Source organism: Astatotilapia calliptera, chromosome 17 (assembly GCF_900246225.1).
Source record: "Astatotilapia calliptera chromosome 17, fAstCal1.2, whole genome shotgun sequence".
NCBI lineage: Eukaryota > Metazoa > Chordata > Actinopteri > Cichliformes > Cichlidae > Astatotilapia > Astatotilapia calliptera.
The window spans coordinates 23,065,150-23,083,079 of NC_039318.1; the positions used below are offsets into that span (position 1 = coordinate 23,065,150).

General features: G+C 42.0%; 1 protein-coding gene across 4 annotated transcripts in view; it reads right to left on the bottom strand.

Annotated features, from left to right (window-relative positions):
- Nucleotides 1-17,930, bottom strand: part of syt1a (synaptotagmin Ia) — a 214,453-nt gene that overhangs the window by 93,005 nt on the left and 103,518 nt on the right. For 2 of the 4 annotated variants that reach the window (XM_026146694.1, XM_026146690.1), the window contains exon 3: nt 14,005-14,085. The gene's annotated coding sequence lies outside the window, so the exon portion shown is untranslated. The other 2 variants (XM_026146691.1, XM_026146692.1) reach the window with 2 other exon arrangements.

Consider the following 17,930-nt stretch of genomic DNA (forward strand, 5'->3'; position numbering starts at 1 on the left):
TTCTAAATTATAATCAAATATAAAGTCCACGTTCTTTTGTGTATTGTGTCATCATGCCCTCTTCACATTGTCTGTTTTGTATTTGCTGTCATGATGCCGTTATGATGCTGGTTTTTCTTCGTCTCCTTCTTAAAAAATGAGGCACATTTTAGGGTAGTTTCAAAACGAACCTATTGGTCATCACTAAGGGCGTATACACACTCACACTAGGCAATCCATAGAGTGCATTTGACTCCTAAAGGCCAGCTCAACTGCTTCCCCAATTTGCGCACAAAATCCACAAGATAATTAATGTCACTGTGCTCTGCAAGAGAGCTTTTCAAAAGTTAGAGAGAGACAGCCAAGCATGAGCGAGGAAGTTAGATGGTGAGATAAAGTGACCCATGCCTAGGCCCAGATTGTTAAGTACAGTGTGAACGCAGGCCAGTAGAAGACTGGGAAGGGGAGGGAAGCAAAGTACGCTCTAAAGAACCTGATTTACAAGCTCTTTTCAGTATGACTGGATTTTATCAAAGATATCTAACTTCAGAAAGGTTAACACCTACAAAAACTACAAAATGTATAAACCCACTATGCACTTTGCTAGGTTTAAGTAAAATAAAAGTAGAACATACAATAAATCAGGGTGTGCTTTACAGTGTGGCTCCTTCATTACTGACAGTTTGCTAATATGAGAGCATCCAGGCAGCAGATCCACCTTTTGCTCTTAATGTGTTGCATTTTAACTACTATTTATTGACTATAAACACTGATTCTTCCATGAAAATCTATTCTGTATAAACTGCTAAAAAAGTTTATAAAATAATAAATAAGAAAAACGATTCCCTGCCATATGTGAACAAGGTTTGCTGTGATCATGCAGGAAGTGTTAGTGTGTGCGTCTCCTCTCACTAGCAGGAATGTCCCACACAAAAAAAGAATCGTGCTGTGCAAGACACCAAGCTTTATGTTAAAATGGTGCGTGTTGCACCTCCGGGTGTACTCGTCCTGCTTCATCTTGTTTTAGTGATGGGATATGTGGTCGAGTACATGCTGTCCACACAAAGCACGCGACAAATGTGCTTCATCTCCTTCCACATCCTCCACTTTGAAAAGTGAAAGGCAGACGAGTCGATAACACTGTCCTTTTTACAAGTGCACGAGTTAGAAACAAAATGGGTAGTTCAGGCACTGCTTCTAATGGCTTTATGATCTACTCCGCTGCTGTAGTTATGAATAGATCCATCTGACCCTGCAGGCTGGCTCAGGTACAGAGCGTTTCTTCACGCCGCGTGTTTATCTCCAAACAGTCGAATTCCTCGGCGCGGTTTTCGTGTAATAATTTGCTTGGAATGAGTGTTTTCACAGCTATAGTGGGAATCCGATTATCATACAGGGATCACGGTCGTCATGGAAACCAAGGATGGTGCACGGTGTTAAGCCGTCCCTTACACATCCGAGAACACTGGGAATTAGTGTGAAAATTCAGCTCCCTTAAAATAAAAGATGTGACAAATTCTGTCTTTCATAATAATAAGCGCATTCTCCGGCAGCTTAGCATTTTATTTGTGTTTATAGGCTCCATGTGTGGTAGGAGCACAATGTGCACTGTCTGGAGGCATTCCTCTGCCACCGTACGTCGCCACGATTTATGCATTCAATTAAACAAAGCATGAAATGTCAGAGCAGCATGTGTAAACTTTAAATTGGCTTCAAATGTGTTGCGGATAAAGTGCTGATACAGGTTATATGCTCTTAATTTTCAGGTAACCACCTGACAGACTTGACAGTGCAATTAAAACCATTTGAAATGAGACGCTGAGACATTGAAACTTGCTGACCTGGTGCTTGATTTTGAACAAACTCAAGCTTTTTCTATCAAAATAAGGCCTGTCTAAGGCCTTGTTTTCACTCACGCCCTGTTATTTCCCTCAATCAGACTCTCTTAAGCCACATAAGAGTTTCAACAGTTGTGTCAGTTGTTCCAGAAACCTGGAGAAACAATAGCTACTAAAAAAAATAATCTTTATCTGCTTTTTGTTCTCCTGGTCATCTGCCTCCATCACCCCCATACTTAGCATCCTACATTGCCACGCCAATCCTCTGGTTTCATTCATACAGTTACTTCGTTGAAATTGCCAGAAACCCAAACAAAACAAGCAATAAGAGGCTCTAATGTAAGTGTCCTGTTAATCTTCTTTCATTACACCCTTGAATCTTTTCTGTGGTCTCCCTTGTTTCCTCCTCCCTAGAAGCTCCAAATTCAGCATCCTCTGTCCAGTATATCCACTCTTCCATGCCCCAAACCATCTCAGCCTTCCCTCTCTTGCCTATCTTTGTCTCCAATTTTTGGGGGAGCCCCAGAGAAGTAGTGGTTATGTATTGAGCCTCCCAGGAGAGAGAGAGAGAGCAAAGATGAAGCAAGGCAGTGACCTAAAGATAAGCAAACATATAAAATAAATTTGTCCCACTACTCAGATGACCTTGGAGTTTTTGTGTGCTATTAATTGTAACCCATAAAGGCCGGAGCCTGACATATTTAGTCCAAATGTCAGTTTTTAAAAACTTTTCAAACATCAAAAGCTCTGAGAGACTCAAAATTGAATCAGCAGCAAAAGCAGAAAGAAGCATTCTGCCATAATTCAATCAGTGGACATTGGTTAAGTAGATAAGGCCTGGAAAGTCTGACATTTTCATTATGCCAGATGAGGCAGATGAAGGCTGAAATCTTTTTCTTTTTTTGTTTTTTGTGAGGGACATCATAAAGAGGGAGGGAGGAGGAGGAGGAGGGGGAGCGCAGGTGGATGGAGAGGCATCCAAAAAGATGGAGACAATGCTGTGAGGAGGAGATAAATGAAGCTGGAGTGGCTTGGCCACGTCAGGAGAGGACAGCCATCTGTGAGCTCATGCTGCAAAAAAAGCTTATCTTATTACCACCTCTCCTGAACAGTGAAAACTTCTCCCCCCCACCACCACCTCTCTCTGTCTCTGTCTCTCTCTTTGTCTTCCACTTTTCATGTCCTTGCCTTCTGCATTTCTGTGACAAAACAGTGTAATAATAATCCAGTGTGGCTTGAGACTTAATTAGAGCCTGTCATAGCTTTAATTTACACTAGTTTATAAATGCAGATGGCAGTCCTGTTCATTACCCTCTCAAGACATTCCTGGTTCATAAATTGAAATTAACAGCCTTTGCCTGGAAATGATCTAGTTTGGATTTCCACACTGTGCCATCAGAGGTTTTAATTATGACTTTGGTTAAAAAAAAATCAATTATGCATGCAGCCACCCATCAGCAGTAAGGCAGAAAAATCACAACATGATGAGCGACTGAGAATGTCCGGGTCATCGTTACAGTGCGGCGCTGAGTGGTGTCGTGTGGCGCACGACCGCAACCCTGAACTCTCAACCCCGCCGACCGCCCCCGCATCTCTTCTTTGGGGTCACAAACAGTTCCCGACACACTCTCGGGTAAACACAACAACAAGCCACAATACACCCGCAACACACAACAAAAGACATGACTCCGAGCGCTGTCACCACTAATCACGCCGAGACAAAAGAGGATGCAGCTCAGATGCTGTGCGAGGGGTGTAATAATGTGTAGACAGACATGATAGGATATTTTCTGGGTGCTCGGGGACAAGAAGACAGCGCCGTTAAAAGGGATCAATGCGGGGATCAATAAAGTGGTGTGTACTGAGCATTAAAAGCAAAGAGGAGCTAGACAGTTTAAAAGCCAGATGACCTGACAAGGAAGGTCCTTGACCAGAAGAAGTGACGGGCCTCTCTTACATTCACAGAGCTGCTATCCTCTGCAGTGTTTCACTTCGGTGCTGAGCAGTTTACTTCCATTTCTGAGCAACGTTTCATGGGAGGACAGATGAAGGAAAGCTGAAATGTGTGGATATACATATATATGCATATGAATTCGCCAGGACCACTCACAGTACTGCAAGGCTAGATTCCCTCCTTAGTGCCAGTCAAGCTTACTAGAGCGTGATGGGGGCTGGATTGATTGACGGACTAAAGGGGAAAAGGCAAAGAGAGCGTGCAGGAGAAAACCCGAGGTCAGACACTGTCACAGATCTGACTGGTGCATCCAAGAAAAAAGTGCCTGGAGGGCGTAATTCAGCTCACTAAAAGCTCTTAAAACTTCATCTCCAGCGTTTTCCAGCCCCAGTCCAGTCAGGGCAAACGTATTAAGAATAACGGGACTGACATTGCATTTGGTCTCCAATGACAAAGCCATTGTAAACATTGACCTCCACTTTTTCTTAAGTTGCCAGTGTCTCTGTTGTATTACTTTTTGACTGTATCACATTTTCAAAATAATTTTAAAGAATTAAAATTTATTTAAATTCTTTAAATAAATTTAAAGAATTTAAATAAATTGTAGCAATGTAGCTACAATTTAGCAATTTCCATTTAGTGGACTGACACCTTTGGACAGTAAACACAATCACAATTTGTGTTACTGTGACAGAAGAAAATTAATATTTAAACCTGTTACATACCGGTTACGCTATTAATACCTGGCAGAAATACCTTGGATTCCACTAAATAAACCACTGGTTTACCACTCTATGTTCGATAATGAAGGAGAAACAGTTTTCGGACAAAAACATACAGAGAAACTGTACAATATAAACATATGTGCATTTGATTCACGCATATAAAAAACTTCAGGTTTAAACTTGTGGCCCTGACATGTATGTCTGTAGAATTATATACATATATTTGAGCCTGTACTGACGTTGATGTTGGTGTTTTAGAGCTAACTGTCCTTTTCCCCCCGAAAAGGTTTAAACAAGACCAAATATCAAGGGTAAAAGAAGCCATTTCTGCCACATGACCACAAACCAGAAACTTCAACCTTGCTGGGAGGATTTTTAGTGTGTGAATAATTTTTTTCTTTAATACAAATGCAAATATTTTATAAGTAATGCATGAGTTAACATCTCCATTTTTAGGATCTATACCCCACTACTCCTGCTGCACATTAGCCAGCAGAATTATGTTGAAAGCACAGATAAACATCACTGGTACATGCTGCTCACTGCCCCATGTCAGCCTCTGACTGATATTACAGATATTCAATACATGTAAGTAAACTGAAATGGAAACGGTGCACCACTGCATCGAATTATAAAAAGAAAGAAATAAACATATTTTTTTAGCACTAAATGAAATTCCAGTGATTTTAAATAACATGACTGAATGGTCAAGATCCATGTCTCCAAATATATACAATAACCCACATAAAGCTGAATAGAAATGCTTTAAATAGCATGCTGTGGGATGATGCAACAAAATGCAAAATACCTGAAAATGCAAAACACAGTTTGCGGCGACAGACAGTTACCAAATTATTAATATGCTTTACCCAAGTAAAACACGCTATCTTAGCCCCTGCACTCACTCCCTAAAGACATCTTGGTCCTGAGGGTGAACTCTGACTATGCCGTGACTATTGATGGGACAGTAAATTAGCGAGGAGTATTGACTGAATGTCACACTAAGGCCACCATAATCCAACAGCTCATTCTCTGCATGAACTACGCTCTCACTGTGCATTCTGGGTAATTTTTTTTCTCCTCTTGGGGGTTGATCATATCAAGAGCCAGAGTGGTTATTTATACTGACAGTTATGACACAGAGAGAGATGGAGAGGGATGTCTGCGTTTGTTGGAGAGAGAAAGGCTCGGGTTACACAATCATTAGGATACTTTTTAAATGTGTGTTTCAGTGATGATAAAAAATATATATATAATCTGTTTGACTGCTATTCGGTCCCAGGTGGTTTCAGGTAACAGACTTTAGTGTGGAGCGGTGGATTTTGTTGATCTGGCTTAAGATGTTTGCAAGCACATGTTCCTCCCAAAAATTCAGTCATGACTTTTGGCAGCAGGTGAAAGTGATGACAGATGAATAATGCATAGGCTCATTGCGCTGTAGTTAATGACCGCGATCACACATTGCCATGTCACCTCTACCTTCTCAACTCATCTGAGAGCAGGTGATATGTGTGAAAGTATTCTTGTCTAAGTTAAACATTTCACTTGTGTTTCTCTGATCCCAGAAATTCGTAATGATGTGAACTGCGTGTGTGTGTGATGGTGGAGGGTGCGGTAGCTCTTCAGAGGAAGTGCAAAGCCACTGATTGCATTTAGCTGCCTTTTCTGCCACTCCTCATCAAACAAATGCAAGAAAATGTGAATTTATACTCGCACAGGAGCCTCCTGCGTGAGCCACTTCTGTACTTCTCCCTGCCACAGAAAAGGAGAGGAGGAAAAAAAACCTCTGAAAGCTTTGAAATGCATCTGCAAGCTGCTTTTATCCCTCCCTCGGCCTCGCAATCATGACCGCATGAGTCAAAATTGTGCGCATGAATACAGTGTTCATTTGTGGCGGTGTGTATTCATGCCAGTGCGCTGCAACTGCAAGCACTGCAAGACACATCTGTAATGGGATCTGTTTCCTCCATAGTGGGCCTCCTCGATGGGCCAGCTGATAGTACATTTCCAGGCGGCTATCTAAGATCAATGATGACCCTCCATTTACCACAGCCTGCTCTCCTTCAGCCCCGATGCATTAAATGACAGAGTCGGGAGGAAATGCCAGATGTGCAGATAACCCCCTCCTGGCTTTTCTCTTTCTGTGACAGCCTTTTAACATGATAGATCCACTAATTTCTGAAAAACAGGATTGACTGGAAGGTCAAAGAGAGAAGGTGACACTGCTGACGGATGGATGGATGGATGGATGGATGGATGGATGGATGGATGGATACTACATACATACAGGCTCGGTTTTGTCATTCTATTTTCACTGGCTTGCAGGTTAAGACTTGGATCAAAACTAATCAACATAAGCAAACTCTTCTTCCCTTTCTTCATATTCACCAGGAAGGAAGCTCATTTTTACAGACATGATAGGGAAGTCACGGTCTGCAGTGCACGGTGTAATACTTCTTATAGAGTAACAAAGCAATATACAGCCAATATGCAGCGAAATCTAAATTAAAAATGATGCAAAAACTGAAAATAAAGAAATACAAAAAAGTAGAAATAAAATAAATACAGAAATAAGAGCTATTAAGTTAAAAGCAGTGCAAGAATAAACATGAACACAATGCATAAAAGTAGATGCAATACAAATATGTCACAGAATCAACTGCATGCAGAATTTAATATAACTTAATATTAAACTGTGCCGTTTTTATACAAAAATCATTTCTTAATCACATTACAGAGTCAGACATGCTATATGTTGCTTTACTGACTAAAATACATATATGTTAAATACATAGACTATCGGGATACGCTGATGCAGCGACTAACATCACCTTTTTTGACTGATATCAGTCGATGTTAGCTACTGTGCTTGATAATCCTTTCAAAGTAAGGCTGATGAGGAGCTGAAAGACTTTAAAGCTCTTCAGTTATTTATGTACAGTGTTGGGGAGTAACGGAATACATGTACTGGCGTTAAGTATTTAGCATACAAAATATAAGTAACCGTATTCCGTTACAGTTACTGTTTAGAAAGGTGATAATTAGAATACAGTTACTTTGTTGAAATTGCCAGAAACCCAAACAAAACATGCAATAAGAGGCTCTAATGTAAGTGTCCTGTTAATGTTGGTGGCTTCAGTTACACAATGGACCGGAAGCCAGCACAACAGAGCCAGCACTGCACAGGCAGGAATGCATTTCTTACTTAGAAATTCCGACACCACTTCATTTGCGCAAAATCTGACCTTCAATCCAAATGTTTGCCAGCGACCAAGCTGCTCTCAGTGTCAAAAGACTCGACCTCCAACCTAAAGAAACATCTGGAAGTAAATTCCTTTTTAAAAGCTAACGTTAGCCTACCGCAACTACCTTGTTTTAGTTGTGGTAGCTACCAGGGTTATGTGCCACTTCATTATCTTCGATGTAGTATAGCTGTGTGATTTATTACTATTACCGAAGGTTATAGTTCATAGACAGCAGACTGTTAGACTTGATGGATAGAATTAACAACCTGCTAACTGCAAATAATCATGTGCAGTTCTGAACGTAGTCTATGAACTAACCTCAGCTAATGCCAGCTAACAATGTTAGCTCGGTGGCGAGTAGCCTTAAGTAATAGTAATCAATCACACAGCAACAGTACATTCATGTAGTTGTAAAAAGCACGACAATATATTAAGTAAATCAAAGTATTCAGAATATGTTACTCACATTGAATAACTTAATGGAATACATAACAAACTACTTTTTTGGGCCATGGAATACATTTTAAAAGTAACCTTCCCAACACTGTTTATTTATAACAGTTGTCTTCGTTTCCTTGCCATGAAAGGAGGTTAACTAAACACAAAAAAACAACACAGACAGAAAAAAAAAAAGATCTGTATCAGCACTGCCTTTCGGTCAAATTAATATTTCATGCATCAGTATCAGCGGCGGCCCAAAATTTCACAAATGTGCAAAAGACCGCAGGATTTACAAAGACTTTCTATGTACATGTTCATCCTTTGGGCTTGGGCTGTTTATTTATAATTCAAAATAATCTATAAATCCTTCACATCTGACCACAGATGTAAGATTTACTCAGTCTATGCCCTATTTCTAATCCATTAATTCAGGCTTTTAAAAGTTTCCATCACTGATTCGAGTTCATATAAAACCACATGTTACATGTAAAAACTTTCCGTTTTCTTCTATTTACTAAAAGTAACAGTGAAAATACAGACATGTCATTTTTCTGTGTGAGCGATGGTCATAGAACTCATGGCTGTACACGCTCGCACAACGTTGCTTAAAAAGCTTCCCGACTATGACACAAAGATAGTGATGATTAACACAGCGAAGAAAAAAAATGTTTTCCCTCATTTCACATTCTGTCAAACACAAAACAAGCTCATGCTTAGTGCTTTAACTACTGAAAACCAGTGGATTGTTGCTATGCAACACTTAAATATGTTCGAGGTGCTACTCTCCCTTTACCTTTCACTAACCTGTACTCTGAGCGCTGAAAAAAAGAAAAAGAAAACTGAACTTTCTTTGTGCTGTCAGGCTTGGCCCTTTCCTCTCTGTAAATGCAGGTCTGTGGCAAATATGGAGCCTTCTGCGGAGTCAGAGATCTAGTGATAAAAAGCGGCTCCTTTTTTCCACTCAGCTCGTAGCAGACAGCATGCTGATTTACATAGTGCAGTGACAAGGACGACAGCTGCTGCCGTGTTCTGAGATGGAAAATATATCTCCGCTCCTTTCACATCACAACCCTTCCTCTTTCCCTTTCTTCACTTTAACCCCAGTTCACATCAGCTCTGTATTTATATCGCCCACTTCCTGTCATTGGTGTTTCTGTTGCTCGACACCACTGTTTCCAGGTTAACGGTGAGATTAACGGGAGAGCAGCATAATGACCCAAGCGCAGAAGAGAGGGGGGGGGGGCGAAAACAAATGTAAGATGCATTAAATACAGCATGAAAAGGAGGAACTGGGTTCCCAAGTGGCTTGCAGGATGTAGCAAATATGCATCAGCTTAAACTGAATGCCCTGTTTGTCACTTTGCTAATAGAAGGTTTAGAGGTGTATCAAGTGAAATGACACTATGCTTGATTTTCAAGTCACGATTTTGGCAGTTGATTATGAAAACAAGATAAAAAGATTTTTGCTCCACATTTGGCTTCATTTGGATGATTAGTTTAAAATGCCTGGGTTTATTATTAGCTTTCCCAATTAGTGAACATGACAATGATGGTTCAGAAGACAGGGTGGGAGTGGAGTGGCCGGCGCTTTGCTGTCCACTGGTGATAAAAACAGCCTTAGGTCAAAGACTGGGAGGCTTTTATTGTTTCTCTCAGGGGGAGTGTTGGTGATGGGTGCTGGCTATCGTCTGTTCTTGGAGGACATGCAGCAGTGCACATAATCAATGTCATGCTGAGCCAGTGTACATGTATCGGTGTGGGCGTGAGCACATGTGGGAGCAAAATGCACGCCCTCTGATAGGCTAAGTCCACCGGCCTCTGTGGATCAGACGATTGAGTGCACTAAGATCCCATCTAACAGAAATAACTCATTTTCATGTCTGATTTCACACCCTCTCGCTGTGTTCACTGTTATCACACAGAAGATGTAAAACACGTTTAATTAATTCACGAAACTGTGTGATTTGCATTTTGCAGCGGCAGAATATGCAGCGCTGGTTATATTCAAAATATTATTATCAATTAATTTAAATAATTTTAGATTACACAATAAATCTAACTCGAGAAGCTGTGTTTTTAAAGTGCTTTGCATGCAGGTGTGTAAAACCATGCATTAAAAATCAATAAAACGGATCGATGAAGCCCTGACTGACTCATATATCACTTTTATTACAGCCAAAGCAGATTAATCAAATCACAGTGTTTTATAAAGTGAAATGAAGCATTTTGCAGTGGGAGAGGGTATTTTTCCTGTGTATTTTACACTAGGTGTTAGCCAGGAAGATCATTGTAATCATTTAAAGGAGATCCAGCAGAGAAATTAGCAACATAATCCAGCTGATTCAAATGTAGCTTTCTGTCAAATTTAGCACAATATACACTTTTTCCCCACTTTAACATAAATTTCTACTTTAAGACAACTTCTTTCTCTTTAAAAGAGTGATCAGGGAGTGCAAGGATATAAAATATCAATGGTTAATATTTAATGAATCTGTAAATATTTGTTAAAAATAGCGAATGTGATAATAAATAACGTGTTTAATATTGTATAACTGCCATGCTTTCATGAGGATAAACAGCCCACCACCTGCAGCTCCTCAAAGCCAGTGTAGCAACTTTTGGATTTGCACTGGATTTGAACCCTACTCTTCTAGGTGAAAACCCTGGAAGAGTTAAAGTTAAAAGGTGTGTCTAGAACCTGACCAATCAGTAGTCTGCCATTTACACTACAAGATCCTGAAGACGTTGAAGCTATAGGAAAAAGCAAAGTATCCTCGACTCCAAGCAAACAGCGACTTGATACTTCTGTGATTTATAGTCAGTGTGGCAAAGAATCCAACACCCCATTTGTAAGCTTTGCCAGTGTTGCAGGACTTGTAATCGTTCAGCCAAACTACCTGGTTAAGTGCTACATACTGATGTTGATGGACTTCAGCGACAGTCGGTACTAGTTCGTTAACACAAATTAAGTCTAGTAAATACTCAAACACTGTTGTGTCTGCGCCTCGCCGACTGTTCCCCTGCAACCAAAACACTGAATCTGTCATTCCTCGCACTATATTATCTAATCACCACATGAATAATCTTTACAAACAAGGCAACGTCCTGCATAATTTCCCTGCTCTCACATTGTCAGCTTGCAGCACATCCCGTTTTTGGCCATCACTCCGAAAGCTCCATTTTTCTCTGACTATGGGATCTGTCCACAGGAGGTGGTGCTGAAATTTCACCCTGCGCACAGGACCACTGTCCATGGTTCTGAATAAGCACTGCACGGCCTGAGCGCAGAGGCACAGGCTCCCACAGAGAGAAAAAAAATAAGAATTTTGCTGGCTGGATGAACGGATGGAGCAGCTTGGACTTTGTCTCAGCTGGGACTGTCTGTAAGTGGCAAACAAGCCAGAGTCTCAGCAGGCAGGGAGCTCCACGCCCTGTTTGCTTCAGAGCTGTCACATGTGACAGCGTCATCTACAAAGAGATGGGGAGCTGGAGGTCTGAATACATCCCTTAGATAGACAGAAAAAACGATTGTGGCTAGAGCTAGGTCGGACATTGCCTGCCTCAGTAGAATATCCTAAAAAAAAAACCCAGCTGAATGTGTGACACAAAAGAAAGACAGCAGTTGCACTTTTTCGATGATCAAAAGCCTTTTCTGTTTTGTTTGGGGTTTTTTACATCCTGCCTGTGTTTTAAAATTCAGGCCGACACATTGAGGATGCAATTCCAGTGGGACGTTGTGTGAAAAGAACGGCTGATCCCTGGTCATGAGAGGCCAACCCCACTCCATCCTGTCTTTCCCTGGAGTAGAAAAGCCAGCCAATCAGAGAGGACGAGGCAATGAGTCACGGAGAGAGCAGACCGCATCCAGTGGACCGAAAGGAGCTGTCTGGCGCTCTGGGCAGCAAAAGCGGTAACGTCCATGGATGGAGCGATCCGCTCAGGTCTCCAACACACACAAACGTACAGGAGATACATGTGATTTACAGATAGATTGGGATTTTTTTCTCTAAGTTTCAATTAATTTAATGTAAAAAGTAAAAAATTTCCCTCTTCCTTACCATAGTTTATGACTCTTGCTCTCTCTTTTATGAGATTTATGAGAGAGTTTATTACTCTCAGATATTACCAGCCCTCAATAACTCACAAAGCGCCCACTGTAACGTTGCAAGGTTGTGTGAAGGTCAGCATATTGCTTACTTCCACAACTCAGGCCGAGATGTGTTAAAGCTTTGCAATACTATAGCACGGTACCTGACATTCAAGGCTAAACGGCTGTTTAAATAAACAAAAACACAGTGAATAGGCCATGTGAACGAGTGCCTGAGACGCTCATTAACTATTGATGCGAAGGGAGCTCTCGCAGTCAGATACGTAGCACACAGCACAGACACCTACGTGCAACACACACAGTTGTGAAATCACATGACAATGCCAGCGGGTGTAATATTTTCCCAAAAAAATGATTAAATTATTCTCAAAGTGAATTAATCTTATTAAATAGCTTCCATAAATTACTCATGATCTTACACATAAATCAAATGATAACAATGGAATGAATATGAGAGATGAGCAGGTTTTTCATGTCCTCTACTGGACGTACAAATCCATTTTCCAATGAGCCACAAAGGCGCTGCGGATGTGAAAAGAATTTATTGGACCTTGTAGGAGAATAAAGGATTTGGAAGGTGATGGGAAAATTTAGTAAAACCCAAATGTATTGGTTTTGAGCCTGAAAAGACTGGAGCTTTGTGCTGCCTTGTTCTAGCGCAAGACTGACAGACGGGCACTGTTTGAACCCCCACAATCTGCCAACTTTCACCTCTTTCATGTCTACTGTACCTCAGCTCGCGTGGATGGATGGGTGGAGGGAAGAATTCGAAGGAAGAGAGATCGACTAGTTCATTTCACTGGAATCTGGGATAATGAGGCCAGAGAGAGCGCGAGAGAGAGAGGAAGAGATAAGGCACGACAAAGGGGAAATGACAAACGGTGGGGTAGGCAGCACGTTGATTCGATTACAGCACAACTTCTCATTAAACGACATAGAAAGCCAGCCCTGGGTCAGGAAGCCACAATACTAAATACATAGTGGATACACCTGCTAAGAGCAGCATGTTTGTTCTCTTGGCTGTAGGGCAGTAATGGTTTCCTCTGACTGTACCGCTGCCACCCTGAGACAGCCGTTGATCTGGAGCTCGGGCTAACCCTGTGTGGGAGTCTGCTTACTCCCCCTCACCCCACCCCACTCCACCCCACCCCACCACCGTCACAACTTAAAAATGTTGAAGCACACCGAACAAACATTTTGAGCAGTACCACAAGAAAAACTGATTCCACGTGTAGAAAGTATTTACCGACCCACTATTAGAACCACAAGCACTTTCTCCAATATTAGTCTAATCTTGGAAATATGTTTTGTTTTTTTTTGTTTCCCTTTTTAGTAAATCCTGTCAATGTAAATCTGACGTCCTGTCATCCATCTGTCACCCTGGATAAGCCCTTGTCAAAAAGAAACGGCACCTCCTACCCTTCCTCCTCCTCTTCTCTTCCTCTATACGACCTGACTCTTCCAATCACTATTACAGTACGGAGTCCTCAGAGCCATGTTTGCTGACACGCTCAAGCTCACACACACGCACACATCACAGGCAGCGTGTTCTCTGGATTTCAAGCGGGCATGCGGTATTTTTTAAAGCAGCACAGCAAAGCGGAGCTCCCGTGCCTTTTTGACTGTAAAAACATGCCGTCTCCATCTCCACGCTGCGATTCTCCACTGTTACCTTTTTGTGAGGGGAGAAAACAAAATAAAAGACATCTCTTACCTGGCAGCACGCTGTCTACCCTGGGTCCTCTTCACAATCCCAGGAAGGGGTTCAAGTTTGCAGCGCGAGCTCGATGTGACACTTTGAAAAGAAGGGGGAAAAAAAGGAAAACCAAAATAAGTGGCTAAAAAGCAATGTCCCCCTTTATTCTTTCACACACGACGGCTCAAGAAGCACTCACGATCATACACTTGAACACCCAGTTGACAGCTCCGGCAGGCGAGCAGCTCACTGTTCCTTCCCTCCCTCTCCCTCCCTCTCTCTCTCTCTGTCCCTGACACTAGCCTCCTCTCTTCCCGCCCACCTACTCCAGCCCCCTCCCCCAGCTTCTCTCTTTTTCCATCGGTCTCCTCACTTGCTCTTCCTCTGTCAGACAAAATGCACACATCCCCTTATTCTCTCAGCTCACTATTTTTTTTTTTTGACATTTCCCCTCACCCGCTCACACGCTCTGCTCCGTGAAAACAAATATCAGTCGGAGGTACTATTAGATGTGCATTTCCACATGCCATCTACAAACTTATTCTTGTTTGATGAACCATTTCAAAAGATATTTTCTCTCGGAATAAGACAAAGCCAGTCATGAAAGGCTAATAACATCAGATGGTGGGATTAATGAATAATGCTAATGAGGCGTTCATACTGTATACGATTTAGAGTCCCCACTGAGAGCCATCCCTTAATTCCCCCCCTCTCAACACTCGTTCCCCATCTTGCTGTCTCACTCCATCTATCCCTTTCTCTCTTCAGGTCTCACTAGTGTATCCGATGCTGCTCACGTCCCATTCTGCAGACAGCTAGTCAAGGGCATTCCCAGAGTAAGTGTATGCAAATGCTCTGCCTCGAGGAGCTGCCTCGTGTCCCTTCGACACTCAGCCGGACCAGATGTGGCACATGGCTCTTCCAAGGAGAGGGCAGCAGATGCAAAGGCAAAGGAGAGCCAGCAACAGCAATCTTCTCAGCAGTCGTGACCTCGCTTCAGTGGACACATTGAGGCCGACGGCACCTGAACTGATACTCTGAAATATACGAGAACCTAGGCTGACTTCCAGCTTTAGTTTGAGGGCAAAATAAGATAGAAAAGAGCCCTACACTGACTGAAATATCTGATAATATTTCTGATTAATATAATATATGATACTAAAATGTTACGTGTTAAATGCTTTATCCATTTCCACTTTTATGGTCATTAATAATTCATTGTTTACTAAGTAGCTTGTCAAAATTACACATGTACAAGCTATGCTACATTCACTGCCCTGCCTCTTTGTCAAAGGTGTCAGTATTATGGTGGATAATGTTAGTTGAAGTGATCCTGGGACATGTTATATCAGACAAACTGTGCCAGTACATTTTATTGAATTGAGAAATGCGTGCCCCTGAAAAATCCTAAATCCTTACTCAGTATTTGGCAGTATGTTCTGGGGTGCCCCATTCTTCCATGTACATATTAACAGTAGAAAACTGACTGACTTACCCCATACACAAAACAGAGCAAGAACTGAAAAGAGTGGGGTGTAAACCAGCTAGCATGGCAGGCAATTTGACTACCCTTAATTTTAGTTATAACATATTTTTTCAGTCATGATACTTGGCCACATCCAGTGATTTGGGCTGTTATGGCATGATGTCTACAGTTTTGTCATCTTTTTCTTTTGCTTCTACACAAAAGTGGCCCATAAATGGAGCAGCCATCTCAAGTCTGTGATCCCTCTATTTCATCATATGCCATACATCCTGTCACACCAGCCCTCTGCATGTCCTCCTTCACTACATTCATTAACCTTCTCTTTGGCTCTTTTCCTTCTGCCCAGCAGCATTAAACATCTTTAGCCCAGTATATCCCTCCCTTCTCTCTTACTGTCTTCCTCCTCTCCTCTTCCTGTGTCTTCAGACTAGCACACTTTCCACCAGCACCCTCTGACCAATCTGATATGGAAATCTTACTAATGACCTCCATGCTTTTGCTGGGTTTCCTTCCTGATGCAACCCTCCCCCTGGTGCTTTGGACTGGAACTAAGAGTACACTGGCTTGTGACACTGCATTACTGTACAAGTAACATTACAACCCAGACATAAAAACCTCCTTTTTATGTGTTCACAGGTGGAATCAGTGACTAAGAGTTCCACGCCTCCCTGTTATGTTCATCTGCACTTCCATCGATAATCAGCCAGGCGCTCCTCTTCTTAACGGGTCATGTGTCATCCAATCATCCTCACTCAATGAAATCCTTGAATCCCTTTAGTGTTTCCTTGTTTTGTCTACAGATTAATAATAACACACGTGAACAGTATCCATTTTCTTCTCTGCAACAGATCTGCTACATGAGCTGGGAGAGCAAAGGAAGTCTGCAGCAAACTGTAACTCTGTGAGATACAGTATGTTTCTGCAGGCTTGAACAGATGTTACATGTGTGTGCAAGTGTGTCTGTGTGTGTCTGCATATGTCTATGGAGAGACCCAGTGTGTGAATAAAGTGCACAGGCTGATAAAGCACAATGAGACACATGGCACTGCTGACAGCAGCCCACACACACACACACACGCATGAGAGCTAACAGACATATAGGAGGGACAGAGGCAAAGCAAACAGGGAGTATGTGTTAATGATTACCAGCTAGCACCCTGCCTGGACTCAGGCACAGCTTCTCTGTACATAAGCTTTGGTTCACTGGTTCTGTGCGTTCTGTGTGCGTTTCTTGTATTGTGTAGCTGTGGGGGGATCGATTACTGGGTAAGGTGATGTGGCCATCGCAGATTTGCAGCTCAGCAGTCTTATGGTTCGACCCTAATGAGAAGAAAGGGAAGTACATTCATGCTGAGCTGTGCAGGCCATCCTCTATGGAGAATATCTGTTGTGTAGCTCAACCTAGTGTCCTAAACACACAGGCCAGCACTTCAGAGGCCACTCACTATCGCAGCTAGGGGCTGGAAATTGTAAACCTGAAACACGTCTATGCTTATCTCCTTGCGAACGTAAACTGGCTGGAAGTAAGATAATAGTTTTGGCCAAATAATTTCCCTGAGACAGAGAATAAACATTTGGGTAAGTTTATATAATGTGTATGCAGTATAATGAGTTGTTTTAAGATTAAAAATGCCCTAAACGGGAAAAATGCAGGCAGCTGTCAAATCACTGCAGCTTAACTGAGAGTCCGGGTCCAGATTAAGGCCCTCTGTTAATGTCACTGAGCCCCAAAGGTACAGCAAGAACCACCCAGACACTGAAAGACCAAAAAAAACTTTGATTTGTAATGTCTGCACATCATATTCTGCAGGAAAGGAAAAATATTTCCTCTACTGAATTTTACTGAAACTTTACAAGTAATGGGGGAGGCTTCTATTCAAAATCCACTAAGTTCCCTCCTTATTTAGTTTTGCTGGCACTGGTCTTGCATGTACAGCTGTGAGCTGGGAGAGCTGGTTGATTGGGTTTAACAGCGTCAGACGCCAACCTTGAGCCTGTTTTTTTCAGAATATGAGGTTGGCAAGGTGGAGTAACTAACAATTTTGTGATTCAGGAGACCGTGATTCATGTCCAATTTGGATTTCAGTTTTTTTACATTTTGTTTTGCTGCATTTTCACTTCAGCCTTCACTTGCCAGGTATATTTAAGAATCAAAAACAGGCTTTGGTTTCTGAAAGTATTGTGGCTGGGACTAAATTATACCCCCTGAAAACAGTAACCCTGCATGCTGAAAATTTATGCTTACCCATTGGGTTTAAATGTGATGCCAAGGGGCCTTTACAAGCGTCCATATGTAAGTGCTTAGGAGCGAGAAACCTATTTCAATATTTCCATGACCCGCTGCACCGCGGCACTGACGCCAAAGGACACAATGTGTTTATCTCAGGACAAAATGGCAGTGGAGCCAAGAACTGGCTCCAAACGGCCAGTCAGAATCCAGACTCAAAACTCGTACATG